The sequence below is a fragment of the Mus caroli genome, unplaced genomic scaffold (genome assembly GCF_978045245.1).
Source record: "Mus caroli unplaced genomic scaffold, Mus_caroli_1 scaffold_2, whole genome shotgun sequence".
Lineage (NCBI taxonomy): Eukaryota > Metazoa > Chordata > Mammalia > Rodentia > Muridae > Mus > Mus caroli.
In genome coordinates, this window is record NW_028227257.1 from 123,479,995 (window position 1) to 123,506,586 (window position 26,592).

The following is a 26,592-nucleotide window of genomic DNA, read 5'->3' on the forward strand; positions in this document are numbered from 1 at the left end:
ATGCACTATTAGCTGGAATAAACCCTTTCCTCCCCAAGCTGCTTTTGGGCAAAGTGTTTATTACAGCACAAGGCAGAACAACCAACATAATGAGATATTACAAATGTGGAAAGAGTAGATTTCTCAGTGTTATAATTCTATACTGTGTATTCAGATTACTCCTGGCATGGCAGTATATGTCCTTAATCCCAACACCCAGGAGGCAGAGGCAAGCAGATCTCTGCAAATTCAAGGCCAGAAGGGAGATACAGGGATATTCTGTCTTAAAAACAAAGGCTCAACTTTCCCCTCAGCAAATTTACTTGCAGGAATGTGTTATAATCATCCAAAATGGCGCTCGTCCAAAGCGTTGCCTACAGCCTTGTTCTTACCATGCAACATTAGGAGTTGTCTGCCAAGGACCAGGCTGAAGGAATGACCAGCCTGTATGAAAAGCACTTTTCACCATCTTCACACATCTTCTTGTTGCAGCTGCATTCTTCACCCCCATGCCTTGATTCTGATTTTTAGGAAACTTGACCTTAGGATACTATTTAGGAAAGAGTAATGGAAAAATTACTATTACACATGACTTGGGAATAAGAGAGCCTTGGGTAATGCAGGCAACATTTTATTTTTTCTAAGAGATGGTAGTGGTCATGTTGCACTGAGACTCTAGACTCTTAGAATAAGTGCTCACAAAAAAAAAAAAAAAAAAAAGGATGGTGTATTCACAGGCACACCCCCATTCCATTCCATATCCTCTGTAGTGCTTGGAAAATAATTCAGCTTTAGAATCAATAACAAAGGAACAATGGAGAAGAGGGGGAATAGGTGAGGGAGAGAGAAAAGTCAACTAGCAGCTGCACATAGCATGACGAAGGCTATGCTGTGTTTTCAGCCTAGGGACCAAGGTGATAATTGTCTGCACAGAGTAGGAGAGACTGGCATGGGGAGGAAGAGGAGGATTCAGATTCCTTTTAAGACAGAAGCTCGGAGTTGTTGACCAGTCAGACTTGCTGGAGAACTGGAAAATGCAAGCAGATGACTGTGCAATGACTGCCTTCCAGGAACTGTCTCCACGTCCTCAGCATCTGCACGTGAGAATTATACCTGGGTTCTTCATTTCCATGCCCTGATTTTCATCCTTAGGAAAGTAGGCCTTAGGGTACTACTTGTGATTCTAAAATGGAATAAGTAATGATTTAATTCCCAGCCAGTAAAGGGCAATCCAAATGACAGGCTTCTCCATTTCCCCAGGGCTAGTTTTTAACCTGGGACAGAAATAAGCTGCGTGTATTAAATCAATACAATCACTCACAGCTTAAAAAAAAGGCATTGCTTTGCTGGTATATTATACCAACTACTTCTGTTTCTTCCTTCCTTCCTTCCTTCCTTCCTTCCTTCCTTCCTTCCTTCCTTCCTTCCTTCCTTCCTTCCTTCCTTCCTCCCTCCCTCCCTCCCTCCCTCCCTCCCTCCCTTCTTTCTCTCAGATGGTATAAGCCTAAATGTGTCCCAGTGGCAAGCCAACTCCATTCTTGGTACTTTGAGCAAGCACCCAAAGATGTTTCTGCTGCAACAAAAGCCCAGGTCCGTTCCACTGAGAGTGGTCAGGATTGTCAAAGACATTCTGTAACATTTCACAATTTCCTGCCTTTCTTGTGCTTTCTCTTCCTGTCTTTCAGTCTCAGTGGGGGACAGTCTCTGTGGATCAGAGAGCAGACCAGACTAAAGAGAGTGTGAGTGTATTCCCACCCTTAGGCACAGTCCAGCAGCCTTGTGATATTTGCATGCTTGATCACACGGATAGCCAAATCACTGCCTACTGCAGCCTTTCTTCTGGCTCTCCTGGGATCCACTGCCCTCACCCCCTCGGGGGCATATTCTCAATTTCCTACCCATTAGCTCCCGAATCACCACTTTCCTCTTAAGACACTCCTACGGTCACACACCCTTTCTAGTAATTCTGTTCTTTTTTCCTTTTGCTCTGAGTTTGAGGCAATCCCCCTGCTTCATCTGTCTATGAGCTGGGTTTACAGGTGTGAGTCATAGTCCCCACCTTTTTATTCTTCATAAAATGAAACAAAAACAATGGGGCTTCAATTATGACAATTTCACATGAGCACAATGCTCTCTCCATCTCTGTCTCTCTCTCTCTTTCCGTTTCTCTTTCTCTCTCCACTCTTCCCCTTGCTGGTCCATCTGCCTTAATATCTCTCCGTTTACTTACTGGCCGGATCACAACATGCCACATCACCACACTACACCTCCATCTGCAAGCTCTCTCTCTCTCTCTCTCTCTCACACACACACACACACACACTGACTGTGTAGTCAATCTGGATTACACATATAAAGAAGATGTCAAAATGTTCCCTCTCTCTCCTCAATTAAATTTCTGGTTTACAAGATAATAAGTAAATGCTAATAAGTGAGTGGTTTAAGCTGGTGCAAGGCAAGGAAGCAATGGCTTTCCTCACTGGCTTGGAACAGCTCTGGCAAGCCAAGTCCTTTCAACTGTAATATTTTAAACCACATTTCTGCCCCATTTCGCTCATTGGCAAAAACAAACTATATTCAAAGTAAAATGGCCTGACCTTGCTCTCTCTCAGGTTACTTGGGATTGGATTTTTAGATTTTCCTGTTCTCTAATATCTTATATATATATATATTTAATATTTGTGATTCTATAATTTTTTTAACTTCAAGTTCTGCTGTTTATCCCCATACTCAAACTTCCTTGGACACTTTATCAATGTATAAACCCTCACATTATTTTAGTGGCTGTTTATAACCTTTCTCTATCTGCGCTCAACCATTCTTAATGGATAACATCCTGAGTTACAGACCCATATTTCAGATGGATAGCTTGGGCAGTTGGCTAAGCTCTCAGACACTGGATGAAATAGTGGCCAGGCCCCAATCTTCCCCCTACACGCCTCAGCTTCATCTTTTGTTAAGTTGCAGTAATTTACTTCACTAGGATGAAGTCCACGTGCAGCTAACTCACCAAGCCTCTGTAACTGCTAGCATAAACTGTTAGTGTGGCTTGTATTTTATTCTATTTTATTTTTCCTGGAATCTTTCCTAGCTAGTCAGAGGTCCTTCAAAAATGTCAGAATTTTCCTTCCAAAAGTAAAGAGGCCAATGATGTCTATCTAAATCCACAGTCTTCTATGAATTACAAGCATGTCTTTGCCTTGAACAATATTTCCATGACCTCATTTCTTTCTGTTATTTTATCCTTATATACCCTGGTTTGGATTTTGGCAGTGCCCCTTTCCATGGAAATGAGGTGAAGGTTCAGACTCATCGTACGAGCTGAAAGAGATCCCGAGAGTGTCATTTCACACTCGAAGCAGGAACCATCTACAGAACTCAGGTCACTTGGCCAGAGTAAGTAATACGTCCCAGTTCTGTGGGGGTCAATATGACAGTTCAGTTTTCTCCTAATAACTTAAGTTGTGTCAAAGTTTCTAATTCCTCATTCTCATTTCTATTTCCAATCCCTAAAAATATTTCCATTTTTCTGACTGTTTAAAATAATTGGCCAGACTGGGCGCTGTGGCACATGCCTTTAATCCCAGCACTTGGGAGGCAGAGGCAGGTGGATTTCTGAGTTCAAGGCCAGCCTGGACTACAGTGTGAGTTCCAGCACAACCAGGGCTACACAGAGAAACCCTGTCTCGAAAACCAGCAGTGGTGGCGCACGCCTGTAATCCAGCATTTGGGAGGCAGGGGCAGGCAGATTTCTGAGTTCCAGGCCAGCCTGGTCTACAACATTCCAGGACAGCACAGAGAAACCCTGTCTCGAAAAACAAAACAAAATAAAATCAAAATGGGATATATATATATATATATATATATATCCATCCATTATATATTATATCCACATATATTATACACACACATATGTCTGTATATATATTATACACACACATATAAATGAGATCATATTTGAAAATAGGCTGGTGATCATATAATTGTATATAGAGTAAATCTACATACACTTGCATTCTTTGCCAAGAACAAAACCAAATAAACACAAACTCCCACCCCAAAACCCTCAGACAGTTTAACAAAAGTTAGAATAGTAAGAATTTTAAAATGTTAATATTTTGCCAATATTTAACAATCGTTGAATTTAAAACTCTGTGCCATGCTCAATGATACGTGTAGAAACGTTTTCTGCCCTGAGATTCTGTGATCAGTGGAACTATCTTCAAATACAATGTATGTAAGTGAGATTTAAAAACTTAAGGAGAACAACAAAAGAATTCTGTTTCTTTTTCTGATTTTTAAATATATATAAAAACAGAATTGACACGAGAATTGCTCATGTGGAAATATATCGTAGTATAGTATAAGAGAACAGCTTGAAGTGTGCTTGCATTGGTGGTTCAGTGGTAGAATTCTCGCCTGCCACGCGGGAGGCCCGGGTTCGATTCCCGGCCAATGCACTTGTCCTTTTGTTTCAAATCTTGTTTTTCTAAAATATTAACATTAATGAAGAAAGAAACTATGAATTTTCCTTCCTAGCATTTCGTTTCACTTGTTTTCCCAACAATCACTAGAGTGAGTTTTTCACACTGCAGATTTTTCACGGCCTTTTTGTTTCCGGTTTTCGATGCTCTAGTGGTGGGCAAAATGTACAAGTGAAAATGTTTTCAGTGAGAAAGGATGAAAAACAGAATCACGGCTGCTTGGAGATGCCGGGGATTGAACCCGGGACCTCACACATGCGAAGCGCGCGCTCTACCACTGAGCTACATCCCCCAGCCAGAAGCTGTCCTCTCCATATGCCTACTTATACGAAGAACTCAACGCTCCTCTAAACCAAGGAGTCAGTCTGACTTTAGCAGATCCCACAATGCATTTCTTTTCTGTACTCCTTTTTCAGGCTCTGCTCGTGGTGCATCTGAACCGACCCCGTGCAGGGAGCCCGCAGCTAAACTCAGCGGCCAGGCGAGTCGCAACGAGGCGGTCAATGCCAAGTTCCAGTTGGAGCCCGGAACCTTGAACCGCCAGAGGGGCGGGACCGAGCGCAGCCCAGCTCCTTGATCCTACTGCGCAGGCGCCGAAGATTCCTGGCGTGTAGCATAGGTTCTGAGCTTTTCTTTCAGCTAGGTTACAGACTGGGTCCTCTACAAGTATGATAGTTCGCTGGGCCAGAAGAAAGGAACTGCGGACACCATTCAGGTGACTCAAGAGACTTGTTGCTGTATATGCCTGTCTCTGCATTTAAAACTTTTGTGGATTTATCTGGGTACCCTGAACTTTTGGAAACCCCCTATGTCTCAGGAAAGCTGTGTAAAATCTATGGTTTACCTAGTGACGTTAACATTTATGCTCTGCTGTTTGGAGGACCAAATGCCCGTAGATTCTTTTAGATGGAGGCTACAGTCAACTCTTGCAGCAGAAAATGATTTTGCTATTTGCTCCTCCTTTGCAAGATTCTCAACTTGAAACAAAATGATGCTGTCCCCTTCTTGGTGGCTTAGACTTGTATAAATGTTAAGATAGGGTAGAGAACCTGCTCTAGACGGCTTTTCATTCCTTTTCTATTTACACCTTGGGTCAGTCGGACTGACTGATATATATATCTTTTAATGTCCTTGACCTTCCCTGACCTAACCACACCTCAGCCCTAAAGTTCCAGTTGGTTGGATGCAAGCTAGATGATTCGTTGGGCTATGAATGAAAAGACGAGTGTATCTCTTCCAGGTGTATTTAAAACTGATTCCATTCCAGGTGAGGCTCAGTGGTAGCAGGGTAGGTATATGGTGTAGGCAGCGCAGCATCAGGTCGTTTCCATTTAACCTGTTAGGCTGAGGGCAAAAAGCTGCGGCAGCGTGAAGGCCTGAAGTTTCCTCGCCCTTCATTTGTTCTCAGTTCAGCCCTCCAAAAGGCAGATCAGAAAGCAGAAAAACGTCAAAAGTCACTGGGTAAACCACCAGCTTCATAATTACATCCTGTGTCAAGAATAAGCAAATGACCACGTATACTTAAAGCCATTTAAACAAATGATAACTCTGATTTTGTTAACTAGAACAAAGCCACACTTGAATCTAATTCAGCTATAATAAGGAATGTTTCAAAAAGAAGTGGGAGAAACCAGTGGACCGTTATCAAGGAGGCTTGCTCTATACCCAAGAATATCCCTGCATTCCTTTCCAAGACACTAGAACACACATTTCTTTCTTTCTTTCTTCTTTTTTCTTTTATTATTCTCTCATATATTACATCCAGACAACAGCTTTCCCCTTCCCTCCCCCAGCCTCTCCTTTCCAACTCCCCTCTCCCCCTTCTATTCCCCTATTCCCCTACCCCTGTCAGTCTCTCCTCAGAAAAATAAAAGCAGGCTTCCCAGGGACATCGACCAAACATGGTATAACAAGCTACAATAAGACCAAGCACAAACCATCACATCAAGACAGGAGCAGGGAACCCATAGGGAGAAAAGGGTCCCACAAGTGGTCCCCACTGTTAGGATTCCCACAAGAACACCAAAGGAGCACACTTTTTTTTTTCTTTTTTCCTTTCTTTCTTTCTTTTTTTTTTTGGTTTTTGTTTGTTCGTTTTTTGAGACAGGGTTTCTCTGTCTGCCCTGGCTGTCCTGGAACTCACTTTGTAGACTAGGCTGGCCTCGAACTCAGAATAGGCCATCTTCTGCTACATATGCAGCTAGAGATAGGGAATCCGGGGGTACTGGATAGTTCATATTGTTGTTTCACCTATAGGGTTGCAGACCCCTTTCATCTCCTTGGAGGAGCACACATTTCTTTTGTTTATTTTTTAATTTTTAATATTTTTATTACATATTTTCCTCAGTTACATTTCCAATGCTATCCCAAAAGTCCCCCATAGCGCCCCCCACTTCCCTACCCACCCATTCCCATTCTTTTGGCCCTGGCATTCCCCTATATTGGGGCATATAAAGTTTGCAAGTCCAATGGGCCTCTCTTTCCAGTGATGGCCGACTAGGCCATCTTTCGATACATATGCAGCTAGAGACAAGAGCTCCAGGGTTCTGGTTAGTACATCATGTTGTTCCAACAATAGGGTTGCAGATCCCTTTAGCTCCTTGGGTATTTTCCCTAGCTTCTCCATTGGGAGCCCTGTGATACATCCAATAGCTGACTGTGAACATCCACTCCTGTGTTTGCTAGGCCCCAGCATCGTCTCACAAGAGACAGCTATATTTGGGTCCTTTCAGCAAAATCTTGCTAGTGTATGCAATGGTGTCAGCGTTTAGAAGCTGCTTATGGGATGGATCCCTGGATACGGCAGTCTCTAAATGGTCCATCCTTTCATCACAGCTATGAACTTTGTCTCTGCAACTCCTTCCCTGGGTGTTTGTTCCCAATTCGAAGGAGGGGCACAGTGTCCACACTTTGGTCTTCATTCTTCTTGAGTTTCATGCGTTTAGCAAATTGTATCTTATATCTTGGGTATCCTAAGTTTTGGGCTAATATCCACTTATCAGTGAATACATATTGTGTGAGTTCTTTTGTGATTGTGTTACTTCACTCAAGATGATGCCCTCGAGGTCCATCCATTTGGCTAGGAATTACATAAATTCATTCTTTTTAATAGCTGAGTAGTACTCCATTGTGTAAATGTACCATAATTTCTGTATCCATTCCTCTGTTGAGGGACATCTGGGTTCTTTCCAGCTTCTGGCTATTATAAATAGGGCTGCTATGAACATAGTGGAGCATGTGTCCTTCTTACCGGTTGGGATATCTTCTGGATATATGCCTAGAAGAGGTATTGCTGGATCCTCCGGTAGTAATATGTCCAATTTTCTAAGGAACCGCCAGACTGATTTCCAGAGTGGTTGTACAAGCTTGCAATCCCACCAACAATGGAGGAGTGTTCCTCTTTCTCCACATCCTCGCCAGCATCTGCTGTCACCTGAATTTTTGATCTTAGCCATTCTGACTGGTGTGAGGTGGAATCTCAGGGTTGTTTTGATTTGCATTTCCCTGATGATTAAGGATGTTGAACATTTTTTCAGGTGCTTCTCTGCCATTCGGTATTCCTCAGGTGAGAATTCTTTGTTCAGTTCTGAGCCCCATTTTTTAATGGGGTTATTTGACTTTCTGGAGTCCACCTTCTTGAGTTCTTTATATATATTGGATATTAGTCCCTTATCTGATTTAGGATAGGTGAAGATCCTTTCCCAATCTGTTGGTGGTTTTTTTGTCTTATTGCAGAAGCTTTGCAGTTTCATGAGGTCCCACTTGTCAATTCTCGATCTTACAGCACAAGCCATTACTGTTCTATTCAAGAATTTTTCCCCTGTGCCCATATCTTCAAGGCTTTTCCCCACTTTCTCCTCCATAAGTTTCAGTGTCTCTGGTTTTATGTGAAGTTCCTTGATCCACTTAGACTTGACCTTAGTACAAGGAGATAGGAATGGATCGATTCGCATTCTTCTACATGTTAACAACCAGTTGTGCCAGCACCATTTGTTGAAAATGCTGTCTTTCTTCCACTGGATGCTTTTAGCTCCCTTGTCGAAGATCAAGTGACCGTAGGTGTGTGTGTTCATTTCTGGGTCTTCAATTCTATTCCATTGGTCTATTTGTCTGTCACTATACCAGTACCATGCAGTTTTTATCACAATTGCTCTGTAGTAAAGCTTTAGGTCCGGCATGGTGATTCCACCAGAGGTTCTTTTATCCTTGAGAAGAGTTTTTGCTATCCTAGGTTTTTTGTTATTCCAGATGAATTTGCAGATTGCACTTTCTAATTCGTTGAAGAATTGAGTTGGAATTTTGATGGGGATTGCATTGAATCTGTAGATTGCTTTTGGCAAGATAGCCATTTTTACAATGTTGATCCTGCCAATCCATGAGCATGGGAGATATTTCCATCTTCTGAGATCTTCTATAATTTCTTTCTTCAGAGACTTGAAGTTTTTATTATACAGATCTTTCACTTCCTTAGTTAGAGTCACGCCAAGATATTTAATATTATTTGTGACTATTGAGAAGGGTGTTGTTTCCCTAATTTCTTTCTCAGCCTGTTTATTCTTTGTGTAGAGAAAGGCCATTGATTTGTTTGAGTTAATTTTATATCCAGCTACTTCACCGAAGCTGTTTATCAGGCTTAGGAGTTCTCTGGTGGAATTTTTAGGGTCACTTATATATACTATCATATCATCTGCAAAGAGTGATATTTTGACTTCATCTTTTCCAATTTGTATCCCTTTGATCTCCTTTTGTTGTCGAATTGCTCTGGCTAGGACTTCAAGTACAATGTTGAATAGGTATGGAGAAAGTGGACAGCCTTGTCTAGTCCCTGATTTTAGAGGGATTGCTTCAAGCTTCTGACCATTTACTTTGATGTTGGCTACTGGTTTGCTGTAGATTGCTTTTATCATGTTTAGGTATGGGCCTTGAATTCCTGATCTTTCCAAGACTTTTATCATGAATGGGTGTTGGATCTTGTCAAATGCTTTTTCTGCATCTAACGAGATGACCATGTGGTTTTTGTCTTTGAGTTTGTTTATATACTGGATTACGTTGATGGATTTCCGTATATTGAACCATCCCTGCATCCCTGGGATGAAACCTACTTGGTCAGGATGGATGATTGTTTTGATGTGTTCTTGGATTCGGTTAGCAAGAACTTTATTGAGGATTTTTGCATCAATATTCATAAGGGATATTGGTCTGAAGTTTTCTATCTTTGTTGGGTCTTTTTGCGGTTTAGGTATCAGAGTAATTGTGGCTTCATAGAATGAGTTGGGTAGAGTACCTTCTGTTTCTATTTTGTGGAATAGTTTGTGAAGAACTGGGATTAGATCTTCTTTGAAGGTCTGATAGAACTCTGCACTAAACCCATCTGGTCCTGGGCTTTTTTTAGTTGGGAGACTATTAATGACTGCTTCTATTTCTTTGGGGGATATAGGGCTGTTTAGATCATTAACCTGATCTTGATTCAACTTTGGTACCTGGTATCTGTCTAGGAACTTCTCCATTTCATCCAGGTTCTCCAGTTTTGTTGAGTATAGCCTTTGGTAGAAGGATCTGATGGTGTTTTGGATGTCTTCAGGATCTGTTGTTATGTCTCCTTTTTCATTTCTGATTTTGTTAATTAGGATGCTTTCCCTTTGCCCTCTAGTGAGTCTGGCTAAGGGTTTATCTATCTTGTTGATTTTCTCAAAGAACCAGCTCCTTGATTGGTTGATTCTTTGAATAGTTCTTCTTGTTTCCACTTGGTTGATTTCGCCCCTGAGTTTGATTATTTCCTGCCGTCTACTCCTCTTGGGTGAATTTACTTCCTTTTGTTCTAGTGCTTTTAGGTATGTTGTCAAGCTGCTAATGTGTGCTCTCTCTAGTTTCCTTTTGGAGGCACTCAGAGCTATGAGTTTTCCCCTTAGAAATGCGTTCATTGCGTCCCATAAGTTTGGGTATGTTGTGGCTTCATTTTCATTGAACTCTAAAAAGTCCTTAATTTCTTTCTTTATTCCTTCCTTGACCAAGGTATCATTGAGAAGAGTGTTGTTCAGTTTCCACGTGAAGGTTAGCTTTCTATTATTTATTTTGTTATTGAAGATCAGCCTTAGTCCATGGTGATCTGATAGGATGCATGGGACAATTTCAATATTTTTGTATCTGTTGAGGCCTGTTTTGTGACCAATTATGTGGTCAATTTTGGAGAAGGTACCATGAGGTGCTGAAAAGAAGGTATATCCTTTTGTTTTAGGATAGAATGTTCTGTAGATATCTGCCAGATCCATTTGATTCATAATTTCTGTTAGTTTCACTGTGTCCCTGTTTAGTTTCTGTTTCCATGATCTATCCATTGGTGAAAGTGGTGTGTTGAAGTCTCCCACTATTATTGTATGAGGTACAATGTGTACTTTGAGATTTACTAAAGTTTCTTTAATGAATGTGGCTGCCTTTGTATTTGGAGCATAGATATTCAGGATTGATAGTTCCTCTTGGAAGATTTTACCTTTGATGAGTATGAAGTGTCCCTCTCTGTCTTTTTTAATGACTTTGGGTTGGAAGTCAATCTTATCAGATATTAGAATGGCTACTCTAGCTTGTTTCTTCATACCATTTGCTTGGAAAATTGTTTTCCAGCCTTTCATTCTGAGGTAGTGTCTATCTTTTTCTCTGAGATGAGTTTCCTGTAAGCAGCAAAATGTTGGGTCTTGTTTGTGTAGCCAGTTTGTTAGTCTATTTCTTTTTATCGGGGAGTTGAGTCCATTGATATTAAGAGATATTAAGGAAAAGTAATTGTTGTTTCCTGTTATTTTTGTTGTTAAAGTTGGCATTCTGTTCTTGTGGCTGTCTTCTTTTAGGTTTGTTGAGGGATTACCTTCTTGTTGTTTCTAGGGCGTGGTTCCTGTCCTTATATTGGTTTTTTTCTGTTATTATCCTTTGAAGGGCTGGATTCGTGGAGAGATAATGTGTGAATTTGGTTTTGTCGTGGAATACTTTGGTTTCTCCATCTATGTTAATTGAGAGTTTGGCTGGGTATAGTAGCCTGGGCTGGAATTTGTGTTCTTTTAGTGTCTGTATAATATCCGTCCAGGATCTTCTGGCTTTCATAGTCTCTGGTGAGAAATCTGGTGTAATTCTGATAGGCTTGCCTTTATATGTTACTTGGCCTTTTTCTCTTACTGCTTTTAGTATTCTATCTTTATTTAGAGCATTTGTTGCTCTGATTATTATGTGTCGGGAGGTATTTCTTTTCTGATCCAGTCTATTTGGAGTTCTGTAGGCTTCTTGTATGTTCATGGGCATCTCTTTCTTTAGATTTGGGAAGTTTTCTTCTATAATTTTGTTGAAGATGTTTGCTGGTCCTTTGAGTTGAAAATCTTCATTCTCATCCACTCCTATTATCCGTAGGTTTGGTCTTCTCATTATGTCCTGTATTTCTTGGATGTTTTGAGTTAGGATCTTTTTGCATTTTCCATTTTCCTTGATTGTTGTGCCGATGTTCTCTATGGAATCTTCTGCACCTGAGATTCTCTCTTCCATCTCTTGTATTCTGTTGCTGATGCTCGTATCTATGGTTCCAGATTTCTTTCCTAGGGTTTCTATCTCCAGTGTTGCCTCATTTTGGGTTTTCTTTATTGTGTCTACTTCCCTTTTTAGGTCTAGTATGGTTTTGTTCATTTCCATCATCTGTTTGGATGTGTTTTCCTGTTTTTCTGTAAGGACTTCTACCTGTTTGATTATGTTATCATGTTTTTCTTTAAGGATTTGTAACTCTTTAGCAGTGTTCTCCTGCAATTCTTTAAGGGATTTTTGTGCTTCCTCTTTACTGTCTTCTACCTGTTTACCAGTGTTCCTTTGTATTTCTTTAAGTGTGTTATTAAAGTCCTTCTTGAAGTCCTCTACCATCATCAGGAGATATGCTTTTAGATCCGTGTCTAGCTTTTCCGGTGTGTTGGGGTGCCCTGGACAGGGCGAAGTGGGAGTGCTGGGTTCTGATGATGGTGAGTGGTCTTGGTTTCTGTTAGTAAGATTATTATGTTTACCTTTCACCATCTGGTAGTCTCTGGGGTTAGTTGTTGTCGTTGTCACTGTTTAAAGATTGGAGCAGAAGGTGTGTTCCACTCACCAGCAGTCTCAAAATCCTGTGGCGGGGGTCGTGGGTAGCTGGCGGGTGTCAGCTGACCCTGCGCTCTAGCTATCCCAGTGCTGGTCCGGCCGGAAGAGGCCTGTGGTCCTACTCAGGCCGGTTTTCTGCTTCCCTAACTAATGCAGTCTCAGGTCCCGCGCGCAATTGGATTGGAGCAGAAGCTGTGTTCCACTCACCAGAAGTCTTAAGATCCTGTGGCGGGTGTTGTGGGTAGCTGGCGAGTGTCAGCCGACCCTGCGCCCTAGCTACCCCGGCGCTTTTCTGACCGGAGAGGCTTGTGGCCCTATTCAGGCCGCATTTCTGCCTCCCCAACCAAAGCAGTCTCAGGTCCCACGTGATTGGACTGGAGCAGAAGCTGTGTTCCACTCACCAGCAGTCTCAGAATCCTGTGGAGGGGGTCGTGGGAGCTGGCGGGTGTCAGCCGACCCTGCGCTCTAGCTACCCTGGTGCTGGTCCGGCCGGAAGAGCGGAGCACACATTTCTTAAACTGATTCTGAATCAGAAATTGGAGCCAGAGTCAGTCTCTACCCCAAGGGTTTCAGTAGGGAATCTGGGGACGATACATGTTTTTCTAGCAACTTGCTCTGGAATTCTCCTTAGGATTCCTTTCCTCAACCTTCTGCCAATTTAGCTACTACCTGAAGAAGCCTTCCCTTTTTTCTCAATCAATTCTGGTTTGTTTGTTGGTTGGTTTGTTTTGGCTTCTAAGGCAGAAGCTTGATAATTAGCCTAGGCTGGTCTTGAACTTGGGACAATTCTCCTGTCTACCCCTGAGTGTGTGGATAATAGAATAGGCACACGATGCAAGCTAGGCTCTCGGTAATTCTGAAGATTTCAGAGTTAAGACCAAGGAAGCCTCATTTTAAATGCTCCTTCTCCAAGTCCACAGATCCAAAGCCCCTGGAGAGTCACCTGATAAAGCAAATGAGCCCTGGCTCTAAAACCAGCCGAGGCTGTGATGTGGTATCACTGGTCTGGCTTGGCCCAAGTGGATAGCTTGAACTTATTGGACCATTTTTACTACTGTGGTTGGTGGAGAGATGAAAAAGGAGTCATGTTCCAGAAAACTCTTTGGATCACTTCCATTTCGTATGCAAATAAAAGTGCCCCAGGTTTAAAAAGGCTGATCAAATATCACTAACTATATAGCATTTACAAAGCCCGAGCAATCTAACCAAACAACCAAACCACAACAGCAAAAACACACCAAGATGCATCCCAAATCCTCTTTTCCTTTTATTTATTTATTTTTTTTTTGGAGGGGGAGGGGGAAGATCTCACTAAGTTGCTCAGGATGGCCATGAACTCTGTAGCTCAGACAGAACTTGAACTTTCAATTCCTCTGCCTCAGTTTCCCAAAGAGCTGAATCTCAGGCCTGTGCCACTAGAAGCAGCTCAAACCTCCTCCTGAAGGAAGTGGGATTTGTCTCTGGTACTGTGTTCACTTCTCTTGCCTCCGTTCTTGGCACTCACGATCTGGCAGGCACTGTGCATCCCTCCCTCAGAGCCAGCTACGAGTTACTGTGTCCACTCCCAAGTCTAGGAAGTGGTGCTCCCTCCTTATTCCTGACTGTGCCTTGGAATCTGGCTTCACAGGGACAGCTTTTGAAAAACAGAACAAAACCAAAACCAAAACCAGTTGTCTGCTTGTGCCCAAATCTTGACCAGCTGAGTGTGATTCTTTAAGGATGAATCCAGCAGCTGTGCCTTCTAAATCATGTGTGTTCACACATTCACATGCCAATATTTGATAACCAGTCCATGTATAATGTGATGGTGTGGTATACATACATGTAATATCATGACTGCATTTTCATTAACATATCCATCAAAGCTTATGCCATACTTTAAACCCCAGAACTTATTCAGTTTATAACTGAAAACTTGTACCCAGTGCCCAAGTCTCTCCATTTTCCTCACAGCAGTATTCTAAAAATTTTCAGATGATTTCCCTGGCAGCTAAGGCCATAAACGAAGCTAACACTAAGTGGGTGAGTCTCAATCTTGACCGCATATTAGGATCACTAGGAAGGCTGTAAAACTCGCTTGGGTCTCATCCACAAATGCTTTCATTTAGTAGGTGGCCTGGACAGAGATGCTTGAAGAGTTTCCAGGTAAGCCTAACATGAGTTGAGGTAGAGTATCCTCGCACTCAAGTCCATACTTTCTCAAGTTCTTTGCTTTGTATGTGAACATCCAGGGTTGCCATCATTCTGAAAGTAGAAGGCTCGTTGCCCAGAGCTCCCCCACACTCAGGAATTCGTGTTGCTGGAGGATGGAGCTGACTCATTCCAATTTCTCTTCCTTATTTTCCTTAATGTAAAATCAAACTGGTGGAGGCAGGTGTGTTGGTGCTAAAAATGAGCATATCTTATCCTCATCTTCTGCGCTCTCTGCGCCACATTCTTATGAATAGATTCCTTAAGTGGATGACCCCGATGATTCACTGTGAACTGAACTTGAAGGCTCAAGAAGCAGCTAGGTGATGGGTGGAGCAAGTGCTGTTTGTACTTGGCCCCCAGGATGCTTGGTGCTTGTAACTTCCTTGGCTAAAATCCTGATGGCTTTACTCAAGCAGTGTTTCCCATACACTATTTTTGTTCCTTGGGATCATAACTGTTAGTAATTCTTCATCACCACAGTTAATTATCATTAATAACAATCTGAGGGCCAAGAAAGCTGCTGATTACATTTATTACAGAGGAACTTAATAAACATTACTCTTTTCAATACGTATCTCAAAGTGAAAAATTATAGTGATCAAAATTAGCATGTAGAGTCAGAAATAGTCATCTAACAGTACAGTTAGATATTATATGGAAAGTTGCAGATTTACTACTTAGATTCTAGTTACGAATAGCATGGAACAGAAGGAGGAACATATTTAAGAGGAGAGAGACATTGCAAAATTATCACACATCTGGAAGGAATCAATGGACAGACAGTTTTAAGGAGGGTTATTTTAAGATTAGAAGGACTGAAATAATAATGATCATATGACAGATGTTTTCTGAATTTAAATGGGTCTGTTAAATGACAGGAGTTTCTGTGGTCTCCATCTCCCATCATTAGAAATGGAGTTCATGGTTTCTTTTATTATTTTGATTTTTTGAGACAGTGTTTCTTTGTGTAGCCCTGGCTGTCCTGGAACTCACTCTGTAGACCAAGCTGGCCTGCAATTCAGAAATCCACATGCCTCTGCCTCCCAAATGCTGGGATTAAAGGCATGTGCCATCACTGCCTGGCAAGTTCATGGTTTCTTATGGTTGTCTCTGACAAATTGTCTCTGATTGCTATTTAGCCTATCCCCCAGGGCAAGGTGCTACATTTTATCTGTATGAATTTCTCATATCAGAAAGCACCACAGGCTCTCTGCATGCCTGTGACATGTGCCACCTTACTGTTCAATGAGGACAGTGGTAAAAAGAATGCCCAGAGGTAAACGGACACACAGGATTCTACCGAAGGGTAAAGCATAGGAAACAGAGTGATGTGATGGCTGCCTGATTTAGGTCTCTAAAGGGTCACATGACTGCAAGTGGAATAGGTAAACTTTACAGCATGTAAATTGTAACAAGAAGGAAGTGTGTGAGGGATGGATGTGTTAACGGTAGAGTGGAATCCTGTGGGTAGCTCCTCATGAGCACGGGGTGTTTCGTGTAGATAGGAGGAAGTTAAATGGTGGTGCACAGATGACGACAGCCCCTTTCTAGGCATGCAGGAGGAGAAGAAAATGTCTTTGGCATAGACAGGAAACTACGGTTCAGATGACAGCATACCCGTGAACTGCAGTGGTGTGTGAGTGACACCTGTGTAGGTTACTGAACTGAGCCCTGGGGAGCCAGGTGTGAACTTCAACATCACAGAAACAAATATACAAGAACATTAGACATGGCTTGTGTTTACAAAAGTAGAAAAGCTGAAAGCAAAAATCAATTGAGCATTCCCTTCCCTTCGAGCCTGTACTCCAAGTGTCTTACTTAGGGTTTTACTGCTGTGAACAGACACCATGACCAAGGCAAGTTTTATAAAGGATAACATTTAATTGGGGCTGGCTTACAGGTTCAGAGGTTCAGTCCAGTACCATCAAGGAGGGAACATGGCAGCATCCAGGCAGGCATGGTGCAGGAGAAACTGAGAGTTCTTCGTCTTCATCTGAGGGCTGCTAGCAGAATACTGACTTCCAGGCAGTTAGGACTAAGGTATTATAGACCACACCCACAGTGATACACATACTCCAAGGCCACACCTCCTAATAGTGCCACTCCCTGGCCCAAGCATATACAAACCATCATACCAAGATTGTCCCTTTCAGGAATGCTATTTGTTGTTAATATCTGTTGCCCATTCTGTTACAAGAGGTCTTCTTAGCTATAGCTGACCTCATGGCCACAGGGAACAGTACCATCCCAAAGCACCTCTTCTTCTAAAGATACATTCCAGAAACTGTGAGGCTCCTGCTCCTTGTATTCTAGCAGTCTGAACCTGATATAATTCAAGCTACACAGTGAAGGTGGAAAGAGAAAGAAGGGGAGGAAGGCTCATCAACAGCCTTGAGCTGGATGCATCAGGATTTCAATGAGAAATAAATACACTTCAATTTTAAGCAACTTTCTCTCTTTCCTTCCTTCCCTCTTTCCCTTCTTCTCTCCCTTTCTCTCTCCCTCCTCGCCTCCCTCCCTCCCTCTGTCCCTCCCCTTTCCTCTCCTTCTCCCCCATCTCTTCCCTCTCTCCCCTAAATTCTAATTCATAAAAAGAAAACTTGTTATGATTCTCTCTGGGCCAAAGTAAGCATACAGACAAGTGTGGCCCATGTGACAGACATAAGTGTTTGAAGTAGTGTCTGTTGCTTTTGTAAGTCAAGGAGAGAGGGCTCTGTACATGGCTAATATGGCTGGTGTTGACAAGCTCACCAGCAGCCAGCAATTTCATTTTTTGTTAACTCTAGGCAAAGAATACATGTACTACTTTTTTGCTTACTTATTCTCGCAAAAGCAATGTGTAGTAATGACATAATCTTCCTCAGCACCACTTCCTATTTTCTACTTATTTGTGGCTGGTTGCAGGCAAATTAAGCAGGGGAAAAGATGCCGCAGCTTTTCCTCTAAATTCAGAAGTTTAATTCCCCAAAGATGGTGACTTAGGGTGTTCTCTTCCCTTCCCTTCCCTTCCCTTCCCTTCCCTTCCCTTCCCTTCCCTTCCCTTCCCTTCCCTTCCCTTCCCTTCCCTTCCCTTCCCTTCCCTTCCCTTCCCTCCCCTCCCCTCCCCTCCCCTCCCCTCCCCTCCCCTCCCCTCCCCTCCCCTCCCCTCCCCTCCCCTCCCCTCCCCTCCCCTCCAAGGGACCCAATGCCTCTGGTCTCTGTAGGCACCTGCATATAGATAGACATATAGAAAGTTAAAATAAGATACATCTTTTTCAAAAATAAATATTTTATTCAGTATGTTGTAATCCCAGCACTTGGAAAGCTGAGGCAAGAGGAACACCATGAGTTTAAGTCAGGTCAGCCTGATCTACGTCGTGAGTTCTAGGCCAGCCTGGACTTAATATTGAGAGTCTCCTTCAAAAACAATAATAAAAATGCAAATGTTCTACAGAATCTCAGGGGGGAAAATTCCATAGCAAAACCCAGATATAATTATATAACATAACTAAATACAATTATATAATGACAACATATCTATATAGATGCTTTAAGAGCACTAGACAAATTTACTAATGTAAGATATTTCTAACCACTAAATGCTAATTTCAATCACTAAATATTATTTGATTAGGAATATCCTGGAAATGGGAATATTGAGAGGAGATAGAATCTAGTTTTCTGGCTTGAAGAATTCCACAAAAAGTACCAAATAAAAAGAAAGCATTCAAAAGAATGTATGTATGTATGTATGTATGTATGTATGTGTGTGTGTGTGTATGTATGTATGTGTGTATGTATGCAGGTAGGTGTGTATGTATGCAGGTATGTGTGTATGTATGCAGGTATGTGTGTATGTATGTGTGTGTATGTATGGGTGTATATGTGTGTATGTATGTATGTGTGTATGTATGTGTATTTGTATGTATGTGTGTATGTGTGTGTGTGTATGTATGTATGTATGTATGTATGTGTATATGTATGTATGTTTTAATTTGGCTTTTGTTTTTGAAGCATGACCTGACTATGTCGTCTAGGTTGACCTTGAACTCGTGATTCTTCTGCCTCAGCCTCCACATACTTAGGTTACAGGTGTGTGCCACTGTACCCGGGTGACAGTGAGTTTTAGTGATAGTCTTAAACTCCATTTCTATTTTGTTCAATTTGGATTATACCCAATGGAGTGTTCCACAGGAGAGCTTAGGTAGATACTAACACATTTTTGGAGACAAGAAGAGGAGTTTGGCATTGAAGTATGTGTATGCATCTGACTCAGTCAGGCTTGGTGGTGGGTACTTAAAGGCATAGCACTCCAGAGGCCAAAGCAGGAGGATATGGAATTCCAGGCCAGACAAGTCAGGGACACTGCCACTGTAAGGGTTTACTATTGAGAAAACAAAGTCATAGAAAAGAGGGTGTTTCAAAAGAATATAAAGAATGAGATGGAAGGAATAGGCAACCTAAAGCTCAAGAAAGAATGAAGAAGAAGAAGAAGGCTTCTGGGGACAGAAGACATCCACACCATCCCATAGATCCCAGTACAAAGAGAAGGCTTTGAGAAGGTGGCTGAGGGCCGGGGATTGGGCTCAGTGATTAAACGCTAGCCTAGCACAAGAGAGGCCCTAGACATAAGCTTCTGAACTTCAAATAGAAAAAAGTCTTAAGTTTTGAAGGACCAATACCTGAGGAGTTATGCAGCAAACTGCAGACTCAATGTTTCCATTGAAGTGAGGGACATGAAGAACATCTGGTTATCTTTAGTAACAGTTATTTCACTATAAAACTGAGTGCTAATTCTCCTAATAAGTGGTGGGTAATTTACAGTGGCTCTTTCTGGGACAAGTCTCTGTCTTTCTTTTACTAAAACAGCTGTTTCATGTGCTCTTTACCTTGTAAATACCTACCTCAAAGAAATTGCCTTTGAGGCAAACTTATCTAAAAGAAAAAAAAGACCTTTACATCATTAGGATCTTCACAAATAGGAGGGGGTTCGTTCTACTATTTTTATCTCTACCTCCCAAATAACACCTATTCATTTACTCAGTAAACAGATCTCTATTGAACACCTATCATAGGCTAAGCCCTGTGTGAGAGTGTGGTGTCACACAGCAACACAGTGCCATTTCTGACCTGCTACACTTAAGGTCAAAGCTTTAACAGCCAAATGCAAAAGAATTATCTGAGAGATGGATGTGTTAGTGTATGCCTGTATATACTTAGAATCCAAGCACTTGGGAGGCTGAAGTGGTCATGAGTATGTGGCCATCTGGAACTACATAGGAAGACTATGTCTTCAAGGTAGGTAGATAGATAGATAGATAGATAGATAGATAGATAGATAGATAGATAGATGATAGATAGATAGATAACAAAGAAGCCATCAATGGTGCAAAGGAGATATGGCTGGAAGAGCTATAGATTCTCCATGAGCAAGCGAGAAAGCTTGGTCCATAGTTAAGGCATCTGAAGCAGTCTGAAGACAGTAGGTATGAGCAGCAATTATGCCTTGAGAATAAGCAGGGAAAGAAAAAGATCATTCTAAACATAAGAAACAGACTAGACAATGACTAAGTAGCCAAAGCCATGATGGTGGGTTTAAGGAAGGAAAGAAATCATGTACATGGGCGCGCACGTGTGTGAATGTAGAAGCGTTCCCTGTAGTATGGGCTATGAAAAGCAAGGGATGGAATAGAGAAGCAGAGACAAGTCGAGCTCATGCAGGGCCTTGGAAATATCACAGTTCCCAGACGGCTCTAGGTTGAATTCGGTGGAGGCGACAACAGAAAATTTTATTTTATAGAAACCGGCTCTGGCAAGATCATCAGGTCAAGGTGTCCGGCCAAGCCTGATGACCTGGGTTTATTCCTGGAGCCAACACGGTAAAGTCTGACTCAGAAAAGTCATCCCCTGATCTCTACATGGCACATGCCAAGTGTGTACATGTATACATGTAAACACACACATGCACACACACTAAATAAATAAGTCAATGTAAATAAAAATAAGCCACAAAAGCCATTCTAGCTGTAACGTAAAAGGCAACCAACAGAAAGCAAAGAGACTACTGGGGGCTTTAAATAAAAACTATTTATTTTTTGTTATATATATGAATGTTTTGCCTACATGTATATAAGGGATGTGTGTAAGTTCAGCACATGTGCTTGGTGTCCATAGAGGTCAGAAAAAGCAAGCCTTGGAGCTCCCGGAACCAGAGCTACAGGTGATTGTGAGCCACCATGTTGTCTGGGAGAGCAGCCAGTGCTCTTAACCACTGCTTCATCCCTCCAGTCCCAACTAAAAGCTTCTTAGCATCCAGTAGAGTCCATTTTGAGAAAAAATATTGATCTAGGGAACTCCTGCAGTCCATTATGGTCACAACTAGCAGCCTATGCCTAAAGTTTTATAATGAATGTATATGGAAATTATGGTATTGTTAATATTTGTATTAAATAGAGTATATTATTAAATATAGTATTTAATAATAGGCCTGTTATATTGATAACATAATATACTATATTAGTGCTATTGAATGTATATTATATATGTATTCAGAAAAATTTTAAAAATCTACATGCGTAGTTCATATTGTATTTCTGCTGGATGGCACAGGTTTGGAGCTTCACAGGAAATGGAAAAAAAACCCTAGGATTAAAGATCTAGAAAGTTGGTTTGCAGAATTTACATATCAATTGGGTCCCTAGGAGAGAAGCAAGAGGAAGGAATTAAAGGATGCTCAAGGTTCTCACTTGAGCATCCCCCAAAAAGTGGAGGATACTCCAGAAACCTTGGGGTAAGAAATTACTTGTTCTGACTTCAAGATGAGAGAAGATTCATTATGTTTGAATGGAAGTAGAATGTATCAGACAGAGGAGGCTCTGAACGTGTATAAAACATTCCTCAGTGAGAGGGATGATGTATGTACCTTGTCATAGCATAGGAAAAGTAGCAGGATAGTTTCTGGGCAAAGTTTGTTAAAGACAATGGGATGTAGGTGCGTGAAAAGGCTTTTATTTAGAGTAGGAGGGAGGTTGGAAAGAAGGAGAGACAGACAGACAGACACACACACACACACACACAGAGAGAGAGAGAGAGAGAGAGAGAGAGAGGGAGGGAGGGAGGGAGGAAATAGAATAGAAGAAGGAGTATTGATGAGGGAAGTTCATTTATAACATTTTAGCCATCTAATAAATATTAGTTTCTCTTAACAGCTTACATAAAAATCAATAAGTGATTCTATTGTGTAATTTCATATTAGAATCATATTCTATTCTTCTTTGTACAAATACATAGAGATAGGTCGGTCTTTCTCTCAATACACACAGATACACACACCCCTCCCCACTAACATATATGAATCTAGCTTTTAGATTAAAAAAAAATCCTGAATATTTAGGAGAAATTTATCAAATTGTGCATGCCCTCTGTTCATTGCATCTAGAGAAAAGATGGTCTTGCAGCCAGCTCTAACAAAAACACTTCAGATGTGTGCCCAAACCATAGCTCTAAAGGTTAAAGGCTGGCCATGCCCATGCGGAGGCAGCCTTTTTAGCAGCAGGTTTTGGTGATGACAACTACTGAATGGGACTTGGACCACCTGGTTCTCAATCAGATGGCTGAGGCTATCATTTGGGGTTTGGGAGGCAGAACACTTACCTTGGCTGAATCGCCACCTCCCCCTCTGTAGAAGGGTGTTTTTTACAGCTCTTCAAATGTCAGGTTTTTCTGAGGTTTCAGTAGGAAACTGCACAGGAAAGTCCTTTGCAGGCTGTGAAATGCACATATAATGCACATAGCTGTCTTCAGATGATGGGCCCTCTTGCCTTCCCTCTAGTGAAGACTTTTTTTGTTTTCTTTTGACATAAGGTTTTATACTGTAGTCCAGAATGGCAGAATGGCTTTTAAGTAGCAGCAATCCTCCTGCCTCACCCTTCAGAGTGCCGGGACTACAAGTATAAGCCGGTGCGCCCGGTTTAGTGAAGAATATTTTTTTTTTAAATCATGGCTGGTGTTGTATTGATCAAATTCATTTTCATTTCTAGGGTTAAGAATTAGATTAAACTATAGAACTAATATTTTAAAACATTTATTATTTTTATATGTATGGGTGTTTTGTATGCATGCATACCTGTGCATCATTTTCATGCCTACTTCATGCAGAAGCCAGAAGAAGGTTTTGGATCTCCTACAATTGAAATTGCTGTGAGCCACCACATGGTTGTTGACAATGAGATGAGAGTCATTACCCTTTACTCTAGAACAGTCAGTGCTTTTAAGCCCTGAGTGAGACATTTCTAAAGCTTCTAGAATTATGATTTTTTGATATATAGCTATTTACCCATTGGTTCGCTCTCGTCAGCCCCTCTCACTCCTGCCCAAAGATTTATTTATTTATTATATGTAAGTACACGGTAGCTGTCTTCAGAAGAGGGCATCAGATCTCATTACAGTTGGTTGTGATCCAACATGTGGTTGCTAGGATTTGAACTCAGGACCTCTGGAAGAGCAGTCAGTGCTCTTAACCTCTGAGCCATCTCTCTAGCCCCCTCCTTTTTTATGTTCTTAAAAGCTCATCCACAGGCATGGTGGAGCTTGTCTTTAATCTCAGCACTTCAGAGGCTTAGGTAAGTGGATCTCAGTGAGTTTGAGGCCAGTAGCCTTGTCTATAAAGTGAGTTCCAGGACAGTCAGGGCTATATAGAGAAACTCTGCCTCAAAAATCTAAAAAAAAAAAAAACAAAACAAACAAACAGACAAAAAACCCAAAATGAACAAACAAACAAAAAAACATCAAAACAAAAACCCAGGGATTATCTCCTCAGAGTCTGGGTGACCACTTGCTGTAGTTCCCTGTACCCAACACCTCCCCGGCTGCTCCCAGCACTTCTTATAGGTCCTTTCTCAAGACCCTGTAGCTTTCCATGCACAGTGACATGTCTATAATCTCAACTCTTGAAAGGCAGGAGGATCAGGAGTTCAAAGTCAGCCTTGGCTACATAAGATTGTCTCAAGAAGAACGTGTGTGGCTGTGGGGGTATTTTAGAGTACTTGCCTACAGTACAAACCCCTGTGTTCAATCCCTAGAACCAGCAAAATAAAAAGATATTACATTTATAAACAAATCTACATGCCCTACAATCCACCCACTTGAATACACATTAGCGATTTTAAATAGTTCTTACAAAGTCATGAAGATAAAGATGATAAACTTTATCTCTGGGTCTCTGGAGCTAAGCATGGGTCTTATGGAGGCTGAGGATGATCTGTGTTAGGTAGGTAAAGAATTCATTGTTTGTCCCAAGAATGAAGTTAAAAGAAACAAATCATTGCACGCTGCCAACTCCGTCTCTGCTTTCCTTGCACCGGTTGCTGCCTTCTCCACCAATGTCCTCTGCCTCAGGACAAGGCTAGGCTACCACGGAGAGAACACAGATGTTAGTGCATGGAGCCTTCCCCTCCCTGCAAGCTGGACAAGCCTTGGCCTCGCTCGACTTTCTAGTCTATGCATCAGAAGACGTTTATGGGGGAAAATGAATCATGATGCTAGTTGGAGGATTCCTGGGCTTCTGCATAGGCTGTTTCTAATTCCAAGGGCTTTCTCTCCTTTAAGGATGCGGATCGATGCAGCTTCCTAATATCCTTGGACAGACCTGATTGACATTTCAGTTTGTCAGCTTCCAGAACTCTACTGTTGACTCAGTTCTATCTCTGTTTAATTAGAAGGGAAAGGCTGTTAAACAGAAACACTTAATTGTGCCCATAGAGGTAAGTGTGGCAGGACAATGGAAGCTTTGCAGAATCACATCTGTTTAGGCTGGTGGCTTAGATGCTTCGACAAAATCCATTTCTTACTCTACAGGAAGAGGAGAATGCTCTAAAGAGAGCATGACTGAGGAAGCTAGGCAGTGCTCTTTGCCAGTTTTTCCTCTGAGACGGTTTCTGACTTTGCAGTATGGCAGATACTTCTTTTTCTTTGTTTTTAAATGTCCTCTCAGCAAAACATCAGTCGTAGCTTCCTTGTTACGCCGTACCTGGGTGGTAACTCACTGAAGTGTAATATTCTTTTGTTTGTATATTATGTGTGGGTGTGCCATGCATACATCCCTAGCTCTCCACGTCTCTATAGGAGAGCTCTTCCTCAAGGGAGGAGTCAATGAACATCTATCTGTGTTTAAACCACAGTGTTCCCTATTCTCCCTCTCCCTCTCCCTCTCCCTCTCCCTCTCCCTCTCCCTCTCCCTCTCCCTCTCCCTCTCCCTCTCCCTCTCCCTCTCCCTCTCCCTCTCCCTCTCCCTCTCCCTCTCCCTCTCCCTCTCCCTCTCCCTCTCCCTCTCCCTCTCCCTCTCCTTCTCTCTCTCCCTCTCCCCCTCCCACTCCCCCTCCCCCTTCCCCTTCCCCTTCCCCTCCCCCTCCCTCTCAGGTAATCAGGTCCTTTTTATACTTTTTATGCAGCCAGCCACTCACAATGGAGAGGCTATAAAGTGGGATCCCTAGAACACAGGAAACTTGCTATGTTTATGGGCTTCACAGGGGAGGTGGGTGGCTCAGAGTTTAGCAGATCATCCAAGGTCCTCAACAGCATATAAGACTCTAATTCAGAAGCCAGTCCTATGGACCCACTCTGCCTTGGGGCTGCTACAAGACCTTAAAGAAGAGACTGGAGAGGACACGGGATCCTCTTTACCCAGGCAACCTCTGTGGTATTTTATTTTATTATTTTTCTAAATATATTTTATTACGTATTTTCCTCAATTACATTTCCAATGCTATCCCAAAAGTCCCCCATACCCTCTCCCCTCTCCCCCATTTCCCTACCCACCCATTCCCAGTTTTTTTTTTTTTTTTTTTTGGGGGGCCCTGGCGTTCCCCTGTACTGGGGCATATAAAGTTTGTGTGTCCAATGGGCCTCTCTTTCCAGTGATGGCCGACTAGACCATCTTCTATACATATGCAGCTAGAGTCAAGAGCTCCGGGGTACTGGTTAGTTCATAATGTTGTACCACCTATAGGGTTGCAGATCCCTTTAGCTCCTTGGATACTTTCTCTAGCTCCTCCATTGGGGGCCCTGTGATCCATTCATAAGCTGACTGTGGGCATCCACTTCTGTGTTTGCTAGGCCTCGGCATAGTCTCACAAGAGACAGCTATATCAGGGTCCTTTCAGCAAAATCTTGCTAGTGTATGCAATGGTGTCAGCGTTTGGAAGCTGATTATGGGATGGATCCCTGGGTATGGCAGTCTCTAGATGGTCCATCCTTTCATCACAGCTCCAATCTTTGTTTCTGTAACTCCTTCCATGGATGTTTTGTTCCCAATTCTAAGAAGGGGTACAGTGACCCCACTTTGGTCTTCATTCTTCTTGAGTTTCATGTGCTTAGCAGATTGTATTATATATCTTGGGTATCCTAAGTTTTGGGCTAATATCCACTTATCAGTGAGTACATATTGTGTGAGTTCCTTTGTGATTGTGTTACCTCACTCAGGATGATGCCCTTCAGGTCCATCCATTTGGCTATGAATTTCATAAATTCATTCTTTTTAATAGCTGAGTAGTACTCCATTGTGTAAATGTACCACATTTTCTGTATCCATTCCTCTGTTGAGGGGCATCTGGGTTCTTTCCAGCTTCTGGCTATTATAAATAAGACTGCTATGAACATAGTGGAGCATGTATCCTTCTTACCGGTTGGAACATGTTCTGGATATATGTCCAGGAGAGGTATTGCTGGATCCTCCGGTAGTTCTATGTCCAATTTTCTAAGGAACCGCCAGACTGATTTCCAGAGTGGTTGTACAAGCTTGCAATCCCACCAACAATGGAGGAGTGTTCCTATTTTAAATAAGAACTGCTCCCCATAGCCTCAG

The 26,592-nt window shown here is 42.1% G+C and overlaps 1 long non-coding RNA gene and 2 other non-coding genes across 3 annotated transcripts in view; 2 read left to right on the forward strand and 1 right to left on the reverse strand.

Annotated features, from left to right (window-relative positions):
* Positions 1-4,368: 4,368 nt before the first annotated feature.
* On the forward strand, positions 4,369-4,439 carry Trnag-gcc (transfer RNA glycine (anticodon GCC)). The gene has a single exon. It is a non-coding gene; the product is annotated as a tRNA-Gly (tRNA).
* Positions 4,440-4,683: 244 nt separating this feature from the next.
* On the reverse strand, positions 4,684-4,755 carry Trnaa-cgc (transfer RNA alanine (anticodon CGC)). Its single transcript has one exon. It is a non-coding gene; the product is annotated as a tRNA-Ala (tRNA).
* Positions 4,756-5,091: 336 nt separating this feature from the next.
* The window catches only part of LOC110307984 (uncharacterized), a 59,474-nt gene continuing 37,973 nt past the window's right edge, over positions 5,092-26,592 (forward strand). Inside the window, exon 1 of the long non-coding RNA XR_002379493.2 lies at positions 5,092-5,178. This is a non-coding gene — a long non-coding RNA (uncharacterized LOC110307984). The remainder of the gene's footprint in view (positions 5,179-26,592) is intronic.